Consider the following 18,880-nt stretch of genomic DNA (forward strand, 5'->3'; position numbering starts at 1 on the left):
TAGGCTTGAAATGCCGAAGTTTGGATTTTTGAAGTTTCCGGTCCGATAGTGAGTTTTTGATCCGAGGGTTGGATTTGAATTCCGGAAGTTGCTGTAGCTCTGTCATGTCATTTGGGATGTGTGTGCAAAATTTTAGGTCATTCGGACGAGGTTTGGTTAGGTTTTTGATCGAAAGCGTATTTGGTTAGAATTTGAAGTTCTTAGGCTTGAATCCTTGATTTAATCGGGTTTCCGATGTTGTTTGGGGTGTTTTGAGGATTGGTGCAAGTTCGAATAAGGTATTAGGTGGTATTGGTGCTTTTGGTTGAGGCCCCGGGGGCCTCGGGATGATTTCGGGTGGTTAACGGGGAAATTTTCTAAGTTGTTGTAGCTGGTATGTTTTCCCTTCTGGTATTTTTGCTTCTGCGGTTTGGGAACCGCTGAAGCGGAGCCGCATAAGCGGCTTCCTCATCGCAGAAGCGATTTTTGGCTTCCCCTCAGAGACCGCAGAAGCGGTCATCTTTTCGCAGAAGCGGAACCGCTGGAGCGGTCATGTGTCCGCAAAAGCGGAATTTCCCCCTTTAATGAGAAACCGTAGAAGCGGTTATTTTGCCGCTTAGGCGGGACCGCAGAAGCGGAAATGTCTGGGCAGAAATAGGAAATTTCGAGAGTCTAATTTCATAAGTTTGAAAATCAATTTTGAGCTCGGGCAAGGGCTATTCTGAGAGAATTTTGGAGAGGAGATTATTGGGTAACATTTCTATAATCCTTTCTAATTATATTCTATCATTTAGTAGTTAAATCCACCTTTTAATTTCGAATTAAGGATCAAAAATGGAAGAATTTGGGTGAAAGTTCTTTGACTAAACTATTGGGTTTTGAGGGAGCATTCGACCTCCGATTTCTGAGATTTTTATATGGTTAGACTCGTGAGAGTACGAGGTTTCTAAAAATGTAAAAATTATTCAGTTCCGAGACGTTGGCCTGAGGGGCATTTTGGTCATTTCACCTATTTTCGCACCTTAGCTTTAATTTCAATAGTGGAATCAGTTGTTTGCAATATTATTTACGATTTGTAATTTAATTGAATAGATTTGGGCCATTTGGAGTCGGATACTCGTGGCAAGGGCATCGTTCCCTAGTTGACTTCGAACCGGTTCGAGGTAAGTGGCTTGCCTAACCTTGTGTGGGGGACTTCGTCCCTTAGGATGTGATAATTGGTAATTGAATGCCTTGTACGTGAGGTGACGAGCGCATACTTGAGCAAATTGTTGAAACCCGGATTTTTACTTAAATACTTGATTTGGATTCTCTTTCATATTTGCCTTACTTTACTTGCTTTTATAGCCTGTGCTAGCGTAGAAGAGCATGTTTAATTGATCCAAGCTGCCTATTTGTTTAAATTGTCTTAACTGTGATTACGTGGAGTATGTTAGGCCAGTATCATTTGATGCCTTGTATTGTTGTACTTAAATTTCTGAATAATTCGTTGATGTTGGTTGCGCATTTATATTGGGACTACGGATGCGGATTCCGGGAGTTCCCCCTTGATTGTTTACTTTGGGACTACGGGTTTGATTCCCGGGAGATCCCCCCTGTACTTTTATTTTGGGACTACGGGACGGTATCCCGGGAGATTCCCCTGCACTTTTATTTTGGGACTACGGGACGGTATCCCGGGAGATCCCCCTGCACACTGATGATTGGATTACGGGACGGTATCCGGGAGATCTTTTGATATCGATATGAGATTTGGACTATGGGACGGTATCCCGGAAGTTCCATTGGACAGTTGAAAAAGGGCTACAGGACGGTATCCTGGGAGACCCCCGTCGGTATTCTTGAAAGTTTGCTGTATCTACTCTGTGTTTCTGTTTTGTCGTGCAGTTCTATATTTCATTTATCTGTCTTATCACATCGCTGTGTTCATTAGTTTTCTTCAGACTTCGATACTGTTATATCTTGCTATTTTATTGTTTCTGTCTCAGTAGGGCCCTGACCTTTTCCTCGTCACTACCCAACCGAGGTTAGGCTTGGCACTTACTGAGTACCGCTGTGGTGTACTCACGCCTCTTCTGCGCATGTTTTTCATGTGCAGATCCAGGTGCTTCTGAGCAGGCGTACCACCAGTAGCTGTCAGGGAGCGTATTGGGGACTTGAGGTATACATCTGCCTCTCATTTTATCCATAGTTGTTAGATATTATTTCGATCCCTCTTTGTATTAGACTATTCTGGTGACTAGAGCAGTGTAAGATTTCTTATAGCCTGTGTTGCCCGTGGGTTTCCGGGTCTTGGAGGTTATTTCAGTGTTTTGTATTAAAGTGTATGTGCCAGGCGGCAACTGTATACATTACTCATGTTATTTAGCTTCGAATATAGATTTCGCAAATGTTGTTACTTCCGCAATGTGTTAGGCTTACCTAGTCGTGAAGACTAGGTGCCGTCATGACGTGTTCACAATCGGTGAACTAGGGTCGTGACATGGCCTCTACCATAAGAACCTCTACCTCCAGACGAGGTACCACTGAATCTGCCTGCACGACGTGGCCTCTTATCCGACCCATGACCACCTCCCTGTGGCAAAACCCTCTCAACTCTACGGCCCACATCGGCCGCCCCCTGAAAAGTGATCTCACTCCGGCCTGAGCCACTGTACCCGGCTGACCTGCCACCGCTGGCTGAACTCCTGGAAGCAAACCCGCTCGAATGACGCTCTCCACAAAGCCTACCAATCTAACCAAAGCGTCCTGAAGAACTGGGGTGGCTATGAACCCCTCTAGGACCTGAGCTGGGCCCACCGGAGCTGCTGGAGCTGGGATCTCCTCGCCTTAACCAATCTGAGGATCCACCTCTGGGGCTGCTGCTCGAGGCTCGAGCTGCTGCGCGGTAGAAGAGAAAGCACGTGTTCTCGCCATCTGCGAAAGAACAGAGTAGAAATTCAATCGGTACTTGAGAAATAGAACCGCACGACAAGAAAGAACAAATGTGAAACTTTCCTAACTCTGTAGCATCTGGGGGATAAATACAGACGTCTCCGTATCGATCCCTTAGACTCTACCGAGTTTGTCCGTGAGTTGTGAGACCTATGTAACCTAGTGCTCTGATACCAACTTGTCACGACCCGGATTTCCCACCCTCGGGAGTCGTGATGGCACCTACTAATAGGAGCTAGGCAAGCCAACTCAATTTACTTCTTTTAGCAATTATCGTCCATTTAATGAAAACAAAACATAATATGATAAAGCGGAAGTCTCAAATATAATTAACCGAAAGAAATGCAGAAGTTTAACAAAATCCTCTACCCAAGACTGGTGTCACAATACTCACGAACGACTAGAGAATACTAAGTACAAGGTTTGAATGAAACATAGAACTGTCTGCTTCGGTACAAATGACAACAAACTGAATAAAATAGAAAGGGACTCCGGGCCTGCGAACGTCAGCAGGGCTACCTCGAATGTCCCTGGAGGGAAAGCTCGCTCCCAGAATGCTACTGCTACTCAAATGCTGCTCCAACACCTGGATCTGTGCAAAAAGATGCACAGAGTGTAGCATCAGCACAACCGACCCCATGTGCTGGTAAGTGCCTGGCCTAACCCCGGCGAAGTAGTGACGAGGCTAGACCAGACTACCAGATTAACCTGTGCAGATATATATACAAGTACAACAAAATAATAGCGGAAAGTAAACAATTAAAACTGGGAGGGGAACATGCTTATGGGGTAGAAGATAAAACGGAATATCAGGAATAACAAAAGAAACTACATCTGATTTCTTCTAACAGAAAATAAGGGAAAACAAACTACTTTCACTTGTTTCAATTTCCTCTCGTTGCAGGCGTGCAACTCGATCCCATTTCTCATAATATCACGTGGTAGGCGTACCACTCGATCCCATTTCATAATAGCACGTGGTAGGCGTACCACTCGCTCTTATTTCATAATATCACGTGGTAGGCGTCCACTCACTCCCATTTTATAATATCACGTGGTAGGCGTACCACTTGCTCACATTTCATAGTATCACGTGGTAGGCGTACCACTCGCTCCCATTTTATAGTATCACGTGGTAGGCGTACCACTCGCTCCCATTTCATAGTATCACGTGGTAGGCGTACCACTCGCTCCCATTTCATAATATCTCGTGGTCGGCGTGCCACACGATCCCATTTCATAATATCTCGTGGTCGGCGTGCCACACGATCCCATTTCATAATATCTCGTGGTCGGCGTGCCACACGATCCCATTTCTTTCAACACAATACACAAAGTAATCCCGGCAAGGGAGAAAGATGTTATAATAAACTATCCCGTCAAGGGAACAAGATAATATAATAAACTATCCCGGCAAGGGAGATCCAGCTATAACCAAACTTACTCAATTTCTACTTAACACAATTAAATCAATACTCAGTCTTATCAATTACTGGCTTAGTGTTAAAGATTTCCAACCAAGTCCTCATAAACAACAATTAAGAATTCGATAATATAGGGAATTACTGTGCACCAACAACAGATTTTCTGCAATTTTTCCTAACTCCAAAACTACTCCGAACACCTCCGAAATCACTCCCGAGCCCTCGGGGCTCCTAACCAATCGCACACACTAACTCAACAACATACTAAGAACTTAACCGTGCGATCAAATCACCAAAATAACATCAAAAATGAGGAATCAAACCTCAAAATCATCACTTTTTCTTCAAACTTCTTAAACTTTCAACTTTAGAACTTTAAGTCCGAAACACGTCAAACGACGTCCGATTTCGACCAAATTTCACAGAAAGCGCTTACACCACATATAAGACCTGTACCGGGCGCTGGAACAAAAATACAGGCCCGATACCAACACTATCTAATCAATTTTTCATTTCAAATTTCCATATTAATTTCAGAAAAACAATTTCTCAAAAATTCATTTCTCGGGCTCGGGACCTCGGATTTCGATTCCGGGCATACGCCCTAGTCCCATATTTTTCTACGGACCCTCTGGAACCGTCAAATTACGGGTCCGGGTCCGTTTACCCAAAATGTTGACCAAAGTCAACTTTAATCATATTAATATTCAAATTCATCAATTTTTACACATAATTCATATTTAAGCTTTCTAGCTACGCGCCCGGACTGCGCACGCAAATCGAGGCAAGTGAAAGTGAGATTTTCAAAGCCTCGGAAGCACTGAATGAAAGAGAAAACAGGTGATGACCCTTTGGGTCGTCACATTCCAAAATTCCTAACTCTACCCAAATTCCTAATTTCTACCATAAAAACCCTAGATTTTTGGATGAAGATTGATGAAATGCAATGGGAAATGGAAAGAAATAGGTTTAGAATCATATACCAATGCTTTAGGGAAGAACTTGTCTCTTGAAAATCGCCTCAATGCTCTCTAGTTTTGAAAATATGAAGTAAATGAGTTTTGCCCGTTTTTGCTACAATTTTAAAATGACTGGGCAGGCCTTCATCGCGTTCGCGATGGGCCTTTTGTGTTCGCAATGAGTCAGGCCCAGATGGCCATTGCGTTCGCATTCAAAGGCTCACGTTCGCGGAGCTTCAGCTCCTCAAGCCTTCGCGTTCGTGGTCAGGTGGCCGCGTTCGCGTAGAACAATTTGAAATCCCTCCCTCCAGGCCACTAACCCTACGCGTTCGCGAGAGCCTGAACGCGTTCGCGAATGGTAACTCCCCCCACAGCTTCGTGTTCGCGAAGAACAAACTGGCACCTGAGGAAACTTGCCTTATGCGTTCGCGAGTGGAGCCACGCGAACGCGAAGAACAAAATCTCTATGCACCTGAGACATCAAAACCTGCAACTTTTCTAAGTGTACAAACATCCCGAAACCCATCCGAAACTCACCTGAGCGCTCGGGGCTCCAAACTAAACATGCATACTAACTCAAAAACATCCTATGGACTTACTGGTGCGATCAAATCGCCAAATTAACACCTTTAACAACGAATTTAGCATCAAAATCAAAGGAAAATCTCATGAACTCTTAAGTTCCATTTTTAACAACCGAGGGTCCGATTCACGTCATTTCGAGTCCGTTTCTTACCAAATTTTACAGGCTCAACCTAAATACCATATAAGACCTGTACCGGGCTCCAGAACCAAGATACGGGCCCGATACCATCAATTTCAAATACATTCAAATTTCCAAAAACTCTTTAAATTTCAGTTAAACAATTTTCTTCAAAAATTCATTTCTCGGGCTTGGGACCTCGGAATTCGATTTTGGGCATACGCCCAAGTCCCATATTTTTCTACGGACCCTCCAAAACCGTCAAATCACGGGTCCGGGTCCGGTTCCCTTTACCTAAAATGTTGACCGAAGTCAACTTAAATTCAATTTTAAAGGCCAAATTAGCGTTTTCATCAAATTTTCACATAAAAGCGTTCCGGATATACGCCCGACCATACACGTAAATCGAGGTGAGATAAAAGGAGACTTTTAGAGCTTCGAAACACATAATTAACTCAAAAATCAAGTGATGACCTTTTAGTTCATCACAGCAACATAGGTCTTAAGTGGATCTGTGCATGTCAAATGACCAAACAATTCATTCATTAAGTGGATCTCTAGAAATCGCTAAATTGCTTTTAAGGAGCGACAAAGTGTTGATTTTGCAAGTGATCCATGTATCATAACTCAATATCAAACTAAAAATTTGAGCTTACAGTGATTTATATTTTTAATTTTAATGAGGTAGTTTGATTTATCATCCTGTTTAACTGTCAAAAAGATTATATTAGAATTTCCAAGTACTATCAAACGTCCAAAAATAGAAATAATAGATAAGTTAAACAAGCAAGTAGAAACGTACTATAATATTATGAGTCTAAGGCCTAAAAACATAAAAGAGATCAAAAAATAAGAATATAAAGCAATGGCTATTATATTTGAATCCTAGGAATGAAAAACATTCTGGTTGGAAGTGTTTTCCTTTTAACGAATTCGAATAGCTATGACTCAATACTTATACCTAACATCAGGTGAGAAGTCGAAAAAAATCAATTTTGAATTCAATGGTACTTATGGAAAGGATTGTCTTAGAATCCCTTTAATAGAGATATTACAAGAGTTCAAAATTTACAAAAATATTTGGAACAATCTTCCAAACAAGCTTTCCTTTTATCATCTGTGCTAAATTTAGAACATCTATGAAATGAACAGCCAAGCTTACAATAGTAAATTTGATAATGCACACTCTGAGGTGAATCACAACCAGTAATACAATCAAAGTAACAATGATTGTCACCCTTACAAGATTGCCAGCAATCTTTTTCGCATTGTAAAATACTAGGGTTGATCCCTTCTGCAGCAAAAATCAACATCAACATTATAACAATTGTTATTCCTTCCTTGACCATCTTCATATATTGACTTCTTTTCTCACTTCTGTAATTCCCAACTATACTTTCTGTGGCTTAAATAGATAAGCAAGTGGTGCGAAAATCAGCCTGTTTAAAGCAAAATGAAAGCAACATAATCATGTCACTAAAATCGAAAAAGGTAAGTCTATAGATGAAATTAACTAAATACCATTTTTGTTAAAAGATTTTTCAAAATTTGGAATAACTAATCTGGAAAATAATTAGTTAATAAAAACTTACCACTTCTATCATGGGAACAGCTTTAATTAGGAAGAATTGCTCATGTCCTAATTATTTTTATTAGGAAAATAAAATTGTCACGACCCCAATTTTCTTCGGTACGAAATCGTGATGGCACCCAATCTTTAAGATTGGGTAAGCCTAACAACACGCGGAAATAACCAAAAATAATAATTAAAGTCTTAAAAACCAACAACTAATAAATACATACTTGCCCAAAACCCGACGAAATACAAGTCACAAGAACTATGGAATAATACTGGTCATCTTTGTACATTAGAGTCTAATACATGATAAGGAAATAAAATAATCTAGGTAGAGGGGGACTTCGAGGCCTGCGGATGCTGGCAGCTGGCAGATATACCTTGAAGTCTCCACGTACGGACTCAGCTCACTGATGCCTAGTCTGATAGGAAGTACGTGGATCTGCACAAAAATATGTGCAAAAGTGTAACATGAGTACACCACAGCGGTACCCAGTAAGTGCCAAACCTTACCTCAGTGGAGTAGTGACGAGGTCGGGTCATGGCCCTACTAAAAATAATATGAAACAGGTGCAATATTCAACAATCTAACAATAATAATGACAATAGAAATGAAACAAGTAAGGAGTATGCCACAATTTAGCTACCCAAAAATAAGGCAAATAATATACCGTGGAAGAAAACGGGGGTTTACATATTAAGGAAAACAAAAAACAACCAAGACAAGTACACCAATAGAAACATATCACCATGGGCACTCCCGTGGTACCACCTCGTACTCCCAAATCATAAATAAATTCACAATCTTTCCTTATATCACTGCGGGAGCCTTAACATTTATTTTTCAAAATTATTTTTCCCGAAATAGCATCCTGCATTTTAGTCCATCTTATCACACCGCATGGCTTCTAGTAGTTCCCTTACTAGCCACCCGTATCAAGCCCACCTTATCTTACCGCATGCGTTTCAACACCCAGACCTTATACCACCACATGTGTATCAATATTACAACATAACATAATTTGTACTTCAAGTGCCCAAAAATCACAACTTGCCAAAGAAATCAACAGTAAGATTATTTTTCACAATGAGGAGCCCACGACTCAAAATAATATACACGAAATCTCAACAAAATAACCGGAAGTGAACAACTCAACAGAGTAGTATTTTCTCAATTTAACACTTTGCCTCAATGTGATTCACGACCTTTATATCTCAACATCAATTTCAACAAATATTTCATAATTTAACAACATCAAATAAGAAGTTCAATAGTCAAATAATGAACATGGAATAAGGGAACAAGAACTTCAACTAAACAGGTAGAACAATTAGCAAGAAAAAGGTAAGGCAAATTGAACATGTGAAAATAGACTAATGATAATGAATATAACATGATAAGACAACTCAATTAATGCAGGACAGGAAATCTACATAATTAAATCCAGTAATTTTCCATATTTAGCCCGTGTAAACACTCATCACCTTGCGAACACAGTTTTCACATAGCACAATCAACACAATTCCTAAGGGATAATTCCCCCACACAAGGTTAGACAAGTCACTTACCTTAAATTGCGTTATCTCAATCCACTAGTAGCTTTTTTTCTCGATTATCCAGCTCTGAGTGTCTCAAATCTAATAATTTCATAATATAAATATAACCACTGAAAACTAAGTCGAACAATAAAATTTATGATATTTGTATAGAAACAAAAAGTCAATTCGAAAAGTCAACGCGGGGGCCATGCCTTGAAATTTACAAAAATTACGAAATCCGAACCCCCATTTAACGACGAGTCCAACCATACCAAAAGTATTAAATTCTGATCACAACTCGGCCCTTAAATCCTCAATTTTAGCTAATAGGGTTTTCAAAAGTTTCCAACTTAAAACACCAATTAAATACTAAAAACAACAATAGATTTGGGTACTTTAACAAAAATTGAGTTAGGAATTCTTAACCTAATATATTCCTTGAAATATCCCGAAAAATTACCTCTTACCAAGTGTGATGACCCAAAAGTCCATCACTTGTTTTAAAAGTCAATTCTGTGTTCCGAGGCCTTGAAAACCTCCTCTTGTCTCACCTCGATTTGCATGCATAGTCCGGGCGCATATCTGGAACACTTTTATGTGAAAAGCTTGAGGAAAATGCTAATTTTGCCTTTAAAATTGAATTTAAGTTGATTTTGGTCAACATTTTGGGTAAACTGATCCAGACTCGTATTCGACGGTCCCGGAGGATCCGTAGGAAAATATGGGACTCGAGCGTATGCCCGGAATTGAATTGCGAGGTCCCAAGCTCGAGAAATGAATTTTTGGAGAAAATTGTCTAACTGAAATTATAAGAGTTTTTAAGAATTTAAAGTTGTTTGAATTGGATGGTATATTGCCCGTATTTTAGTTCTGGAGTGCGGTACAGGTCTAATACGGTATTTAAGTTGTGCCTGTAAAATTTGGTAAGAAACGGAAGTCATATGACGTGAATCGGACCCTCGGTTGTGAAAATGGAACTTTAAGAGTTTTTGATATTTTTCTTTGATTTTGATGCTAAACTTGAAGTTCTAGGTGTTATTTTGGCGGCCTAAGAAGTACTGGGGCGAGGTGATCAGGCAGGACATGGCGCGACTTCAGATTTCCGAGGACATGGCTCTTGTTAGGAACATGTGGAGGTGGAGCATTAGGGTGGTAGGCTAGGGGGTTGTGAGAGTTCTTCCCTCTTTGTACCGGGTAGTCTGTTAGAGCTTCGTTAGGTTTGTTAACGGTCTTTGTTGTATTCACATTGGTGTCTTGCATAGTTTTGTGTTATTGTCCTTTCACTTATTTGTTGTGGTTATTTTCTTTCTGGTATCTTTATTGTTACATGTCTTTTCTCTTATTTTTTTTTCCTGATATTATTGCCTTTCCTGTTGAGCCGAGAGTCTCCTGGAAACAGCCTCTCTGCCCTTTTTGGGGTAGGGGTAAGGTCTGCATACACTCTACTCTCCCCAGACCCCACTAGTGGGATTTTACTGTGTACGTTGTTGTTGTTGTTTGTTGTGAGTAAGTCCGTATGATATTTTAGGGTTGGTATGCATGTTTGGTTTAGAGCCCTGAGGGCTCGGGTGAGTTTCGGATGGGGTTCGGGATGTTTGAGACATAGAATTTCTGCTGTTATAGCTGTTATTGGTGCTCAGATATTTTGTTCATCGTGTTCGCGTTATTCCAGTCGCGAACGCGTACAGTTAAATAGTTGGGGGTCGTTTTGTGCTATGCGATCGCACCCTCCCCTCCACGAACGCTAAGTGTAATTGGGCCTGGGGCAGGGGAGCCCAGTACTCTATGCGAACGCGGCCTTGCAACTGCGAACGCGAACGCCTAACGAGCTAAAGCTCCGCGAAAGCAGGCTATCTAGTGCGAACGTGAAGGCCATTTGGGCCTGACCCATCGCGAACGCGGCAGGCCCATCGCGAACGCGATGAAGGCCTACCCAGTTATACAAAAACAGTTTTAAAAACAAGCAGAATCCATTTCTTCATACTTTCGAACTACCAAGACCTAGAGGCAATTTTCTTCACACAAATTCATCCCAAATTATTGGTAAACAATTCTAAACTCTATTCTTTCAATTACCCAATGTTTTTCATCACTTTTAAATCAAAAAACAAGAATTTTCATGGTAGAAATTGAGAATTTGGGTAGAGTTAGGGCTTTTTGAATAATTGGAATTTAGACCTCGTTTTGGGATTGGATATCGAAACTAATATCATATTCGGGCTCGTGGGTGAATAGGTGATCGGGTTTTGGTACGAACCTCGAGTTTTGACCAAGCGGGCCCGGGGTCGATTTTTGACTTTTTGGGGAAAATGATAGAAAACCTATAATTAAGCAATGGAGTCGAATTCTTTAGCATTTACTGATGTTGTTAAATTAATTTGGGTTAGATACGAGTAAATTGGAGGCGAATTCTAAAGGGAAAACGGTGCTTGAGTCTTGAGTTTGGCAGTGGAATTTGAGGTTAGTGTTTGGTCTAACCTTAGCTTGAGGGAATATGAGTTGTGGTCTTATTTGCTATGTGTTAATTGTTGAGTACGACGTACATGTGTGGTAACGAGTATCTATACGTTGGTGTCATGAATGCCCGTGAGTCTTATACCATGATTGTTGTGACTCCATTATGTATCGTCCATGCTTAATATGATGATTTTCAATGTTGAACAAGGCTTATGAAAGTATTCTTGGTAATTGACCATTGTTGAGCATTGGCTCAAGTTGAGATTACGTTGTGAAATAATTGTGGAAATGAGATGAGATATACTGTTGATTCCCTTGCCGGGATATTATTGTTTATGATATTGTTTCCCTTGCCGGGATGTTATTGCTTATGGTATTGTTTCCCTTGATGGGATATTATTTTTATACTATTGCTCCCTTGCTGGGATTCTATTGTGATTTTATTGATTCCCTTGCCCGAATGGTTTTGTGGTTGTTGCTTGGGTAAGGAAGAGTGTACAGCACAATGGGTGATGCCGTGCGTGATATTTGTGAGTGAGTTTTAATGCAGGAAGGGTGATGCCGTGCCGATATTGTGAATGTAAAAGCACGAAGGGTGATGTCGTGCCATGATATGAGTGATAATGCACGAAGGATAATGCCGTGCCATGATTATGTGAGGTAAAAGCACGAAGGGTGATGCCGTGCCGAATCTATTGATTCTTATGGTGAGAACGAGAGTAAAAGCACGAACGGTGATGACGTGCACTTGTTACTGTTTCCCTTATTCTTGCTGATATGAAATTTGGTGTTCTTTATGCTTCTCTACTGAAGTTCTGTTAGTACTTCATATTCCCCCGCAGCATGTTCCCCCTTCCTATCAGTAACTGCTAGTTTCTATTGTTATTATTTGCTGTATATGATTTAACTGCTCAGGTTTATTTGGTAGTCTTGTCCTAGCCTCGTCACTACTTTGCCGAGGTTAGGCTCGACACTTACCAGCACATGGGATCGGTTGTGCTGATACTACACTCTGCATCGTGTGCAGATCCCGGTACTGGAGAATTTGGATCATAGATAGGTTGCTGGCTTCAGTCCAGCAGAGACCCGAGGTAGTCCTGCAGACATCCGCAGGCCTTGGCGTCCTCTTCTATCCTAATTCCTTCTGTTCTTACTTATTTCAGATGCAGACATGTATCTTTCTTTGTTCAGACCCTATTTGTAGTATTCTTAGATAGTCCATGAGATTGTGACACCAGTTCTGGGTGGATTATGTCTGTGGAATCGTATTTGTATTATGTTAAACTATTAGATATCGTCTTCCACATTTCTATTTATTATTATTATTATTCTACTGTTGATCATAACTTAATTCGTAGTTGTTAAAAGGTTATGGAAAAAGGATAATAAAATCTGTAATACTCGGCTTGCCTAGCTTTCATGAGTAGGCGCCATCACGACTCACGAGGGTGGGGAATCCGGATCGTGACAAGTTGGTATCAGAGCTCTAGGTTGCTTAGGTCTCACAATTCACGGACAAGCTTAGTAGAGTCTGAGGGATCGGTACGGAGACGTCTGTATTTATCCCCAGAGGCTATAGAGTTAGGAAGAACTTCACATCTATTCTTTCCTGTCGTGCGACTTGATTTCTCAATGCTAATTGAACTTCTACTATGTTCTTTCGCAGATGGTGAGAACACGTACTGCTTCATCAGCTGACCAGCAGCTTGAGCCCCCAGTAGTAGCTCCTTCGAGGGGCAGAGGCCGATGCCGTGCTAGGGCCCGAGGAAGAGGTAGAGCTTAGCCCAGAGCTCGATCAGCAGCACCAGCGGCGGAGCCTCAGGTCGAGTTTGACGATGAGGTTCTGGCCCAGCCAGTTCCAGCAGGACCAGCTCAGGTCCCAGAGGGGTTCATCGCCACCCCGGTACTTCAGGATGCTCTGGTCCGTCTAGTGGGCCTTATGGAGAGCATCACTCAGGCAGGCATATTTTCTGTAGCACCTGCTGTCTCTCATGCTGGAGGAGGAGCCCAGACTCCTGCTATTTGCACCCCGGATCAGATGGCTCCCCAGTATCACACTCCAGTAGCTCAGCCAGTTGGAGCAGCTCAGCCAGGTGTTGTGGCACAGACCGGTGAGGGGCCAGCTATGTCTGCTGATGCCTTGTGGAGGTTGGACAGGTTCACCAAGCTTTTTACTACCACTTTTGGTGGTACATCTTCTAAGTATCCCCAGGATTATTTGGACAGCTGTCATGAGGTTTTACGGAACATGGGGATAGTGGAGACCAATGGGGTCGACTTTGCTGCTTTTCGTCTGTCACGATCCGCCAAGACTTGGTGGAGGGATTATTATTTGGCTAGACCAGGGGGTCACCTGCTTTGACTTGGGATCAGTTTTCTCAGCTATTTCTGGAGAAGTTTCTTCCTGTCACTCAGAGGGAGAACTATCGGAGGCAGTTTGAGCGTCTCTAGTAGGGTTCTATGACTGTCACTCAGTACGAGACCAGATTTATTGACTTGGCTCGTCATACTCTTCTTATACTTCCCACCGAGAGAGAGAAAGTGAGGAGGTTCATTGAGGGACTCGTTCAGCCTATTCGATTGCAGATGGCTAAGGAGACGGGGAGCGAGATTTCTTTTCAGGATGCGGCCAATGTGGCCAGGAGAGTTGAGATGGTTCTATCACAGGGGAGTGGTTAGGGGTCTGACAAGAGGCCTCGTCATTCCGGCAGGTTCAGTGGTGCCTCGTCTGGAGGCAGGGATTCTTTTGGTAGGGGCCATCCTTTCAGGCTATTTCATTCAGCACTACAGGCTTCTAGCGGTGCCCCAGGTGGCCGTGATCCTCATATGCAATATTTCGATCAGTAGCCCTACAGTGCACCGCCAGCTCCTATTAATGTACCTCCGCTCCAGAATTTTTGGGGTTGGCTGTCCCAGCAGCTGAGAAGCAGCCGAGGGCTTGTTATACTTGTGGCGACATGAGGCATATTGCTAGATTTTTCCCTTGAGCACCGAGCAGCTCTTAGCATCAGGGTTCCCGTGCCATAGTTCAGGCACCGAGTGTTCCACCGCCCGCTCGGCCAACTAGAGGTGGAGGTAGAGGTGCTAGAGGTGGGGGTATAGGTATTAGAGGTGGAGGTCAGGCCGCTAGAGGTGGAGGCCAGCCAGCAGGAGGCCGTGCCAGGGACGTAGTTCAGAGTGGTGGGGCCCAGCCCCGATGTTATGCTCTTCCAGCCAGGCCAGAGGCTAAGGCCTCCGATGCAGTTATCACAGGTACTATTCTGGTTTGTAGTAGAGATGATTCAGTTATATTTGATCCAGGATCTACATACTCCTATGTGTCATCTTATTTTGCCCCGTATTTGGTCATGCCTAGTAATTTGTTGAGTGTTCCTGTATATGTATCTACACTGGTAGGTGATTCTGTTGTGGTGGATCGTGTCCATCGTGCATGTATAGTTGTGATTGGGGGTCTTGAGACCCGAGTAGATCTGTTACTTTTAGATATGGTCGATTTTGATGTCATATTGGGGATGGACTGGTTATCACCTTACCATGCTATCTTGGACTGTCATGCCAAGACTGTGACCTTAGCCTTGCCGGGTCTACCTCGTTTAGAGTGAAGAGGGACTCTTGGTCATTCCACCCATAGGGTTATCTCATATGTGAAGGCTCAGTGTATGGTTGGTAAGGGATGTTTGGCCTATTTGGCGTATGTTCGTGATTCTAGTGTCGAGGTTCCTTCAATGGATTTTGTGCCTTTTGTTCGTGAGTTTCCTGAGGTATTTCCTTCAGACCTGCCGGGGATGCCACCCGACAGGGATATTGACTTTTGCATTGATTTGGCTCCGGGCACTCAGCCCAATTTTATTCCTCCATATCGTATGGCCCCGCCAGAGTTGAAATAATTGAAGGAGCAGCTGCAAGACTTGCTTGATAAGGGCTTTATTAGACCTAGTGTCTCGCCCTGGGGTGCGCCGATGTTGTTTGTGAAGAAGAAGGATGGATCGATGAGGATGTGTATAGATTATCGGCAGTTGAACAAGGTCAAAATCAAGAATAAGTACCCATTGCCGAGGATTGATGATTTGTTTGACCAGCTTCAGGGTTCCAAGGTATTCTTGAAGATTAATTTGAGATCTGGCTACCACCAATTGAGGATTAGGGCATCCGATGTCCCTAAGATAGCTTTCCGCACTCGGTACGGGCATTATGAGTTCTTCGTGATGTCATTCGGGTTAACAAATGCCCCAGCAGCTTTCATGGATTTGATGAACTGAGTGTTCAAGCCTTACTTGGATTCCTTCGTGATTGTCTTCATTGATGATATTTTGACCTATTCCCGCACCCGAGAGGAGCATGAGCAACATCTTCGAGCCGTTCTCCAGACTTTGAGGGACAGTCAGTTATATGTTAAGTTTTGAAATGTGAGTTCTGGTTGAGTTCAGTTGCATTCTTGGGTCACGTTGTATCAGCAGAGGGTATTCAGGTGGATCAGAAGAAGATAGAGACTGTCATGGACTGGCCTAGACCCGCATCTGCTACAGAGATCCGGAGTTTCTTGGGTTTGTTGGGCTACTACCGTCTGTTTGTGGAGGGGTTCTCATCTATAGCAGCACCGATGACCAGGTTGACCCAAAAGGGTGCCCAGTTCAGGTAGTCGGACGAGTGTGAGGCGAGCTTTCAAAAGCTCAAGACAACTTTGACTACAGCGCCGGTGTTGGTATCGCCTAGAGGTTCAGGGCCATATACAGTTTATTGTGATGCATCCCGTATTGGACTTGGTGCGGTACTGATGCAGTATGGCAAGGTCATTGCGTATGCTTCCCGACAGTTGAAGATGCACGAGAAAAATTATCTAGTTCATGATTTGGAGCTAGTAGCCATTGTTCACGCGCTGAAGATTAGGAGGCACTACTTATATGGCGTGTCATGTGAGGTGTTCACGGATCACAAGAGTCTGCAATACTTGTTCAAGCAGAAGGAGCTAAATTTGAGGCAAAGAAGGTGGTTAGAGCTATTGAAAGACTATGATATTACCATCTTATATCATACGGGGAAGGCCAATGTAGTGGCCGATGCTTTGAGTAGAAAGTCAGTCAGTATGGGCAGTCTTGCGTATATTCCAGTCAGTGAGAGACTGCTTGCTTCGGATGTTCGGGCTTTGGCCAATTAGTTTGTGAGGTTGGATGTTTCTGAGCCCAGTCGTGTTTTAGCTAGTACAGTCGCTCGTTCTTCATTATTTGAGCGTATCAGAGATCGAAATTATGAGGACCCTCATTTGTGTGTTCTTAGAGGCACGGTGCGGCACGGAGGTGGCAAGCAAGTTACAGTTGGGGATGATGGAGTTTTGAGGATGCAGAGTCGAGTATGTGTGCCTAATGTGGATGGGCTTTGAGAGTTGATTCTAGAGGAGGCCCATAGTTCCCGGTACTCTATTCATCCGGCCGCCGCTAAAATGTATCAGGACTTGCGGCATCATTACTGGTGAAGGAGGATGAAGAAGGATATTGTTGCATATGTGGCTCGGTGTTTGAATTGTTAGCAGGTAAAGTACGAGCATCAGAGACCTGGTGGTTTGTTTCAAAGGATTGAGATTCCTGAGTGGAAGTGGGAACTATCACTATGGACTTCGTTGTTGGACTCCCACGGACTCAGAGGAAGTTCGATGCAGTGTGGGTTATTGTTGATAGGCTCACTAAGTCAGCGCATTTCATTCCTGTGGCAGTTTCCTATTCTTCTGAGCGGTTGGTCGAGATTTATATTCGGGAGATTGTTCGTCTTCATGGTGTGCTCCTGTCTATCATTTCTGGCCTGGGTACGAAGTTTAACTCGTATTTCTGAAGGGCAGTTCAGCGTGAGTTGGGCACACGGGTCGAGTTGAGCACAACATTTCATCCTCAGACAGACGGACAGTCCGAGCGTACTATTCAAATTTTGGAGGATATGCTCCGAGCATGTGTTATTGACTTGGGAGGTTCTTGGGATCAGTTCTTGCCATTAGCGGAGTTTTCCTACAACAACAGTTACCAATCGAGCATCTAGATGGCTCCCTATGAGGCATTATATGGTAGGTGGTGTCGGTCGCCTATTGGGTGGTTTGAGCCGGGAGAGACTAGGTTGTTGGGTACGGATCTTGTACAGGATGCCTTGGACAAGGTTAAGATCATTCAGGATAGGCTTCGTACAGCTCAGTCCAGGCAAAAAAGTTATGCCGACCGTAAGGTTTGTTGTGGCATTCATGGTCGGAGAGCGGGTGTTGCTTCAGGTGTCGCCCATGAAGGGCGTGATGAGATTTGGGAAGAAGGGCAAGCTAAGCCCTAGATTCATTGGTCCTTTTGAGATTCTTGATCGAGTGGGAGAGGTGGCTTACATACTTGCGTTGCCGCCGAGTTTATCAGCCGTGCACCCAGTGTTTCATGTGTCCATGCTTCGGAAGTATCACGGCGATCCATCCCACGTGTTAGACTGCAGCACTATCCAGTTGGACAAGGATTTGACCTATGAGGAGGAGCCGGTGGCCATTCTGGACCGCCAGGTTCGTCAGTTGAGATCGAAGAGTTATCCTTCTATTCGTGTTCAGTGGAGAGTTCAACCTGCCGGGCAACTACTTGGGAGTCCGAGTCCGAGTCCGATATGCGGAGCTGATATCCCCATCTTTTTGCTGACTCAGGTACTTCTTTTCAATGTCTGTTCGAGGACGAACGATTGTTTTAGAGGTGGAGAATGTGATGACCCAAAAGGTCATCACTTGTCAATTCTGTGTTTCGAGGCCTTGAAAACCTTGTCTTGTCTCACCTCGATTTGCGCGCGTAGTCCGGGCGTATATCCGGAACGCTTTTATGTGAAAAATTTGAGGAAAATGCTAATTTTGCCTTTAAAATTGAATTTAAGTTGATCTCGGTCAACATTTTGGGTACGAATCCGGACCTGTGAGTCGACGGTCTCGAAGGATCCGTAGGAAAATATGGGACTCGGGCGTATGCCCGGAATTGAATTCCGAGGTCCCAAGCCTGAGAAATGAATTTTTGAAGAAAATTGTTTAACTGAAATTATAAGAGTTCTTAAAAATTTAAAGATGTTTGAATTATATGGTATCGGGCCCCTATTTTGGTTGCGGATCCCGGTACAGGTCTAATATAGTATTTAAGTTGTGCCTGTATAATGTGGTAAGAAATGGAACTCATATGATGTGAATCGGACCCTCGGTTGTGAAAATGGAACTTTAAGAGTTCTTGAGATTTCTCTTTGATTTTGATGCTAAAATTGAAGTTCTAGGTGTTATTTTGGCGATTTGATCGCACGAGTAAGTCCGTATGATATTTCATGG

The sequence above is a fragment of the Nicotiana attenuata genome, chromosome 8 (genome assembly GCF_001879085.1).
Source record: "Nicotiana attenuata strain UT chromosome 8, NIATTr2, whole genome shotgun sequence".
Classification (NCBI taxonomy): Eukaryota; Viridiplantae; Streptophyta; class Magnoliopsida; order Solanales; family Solanaceae; genus Nicotiana; species Nicotiana attenuata.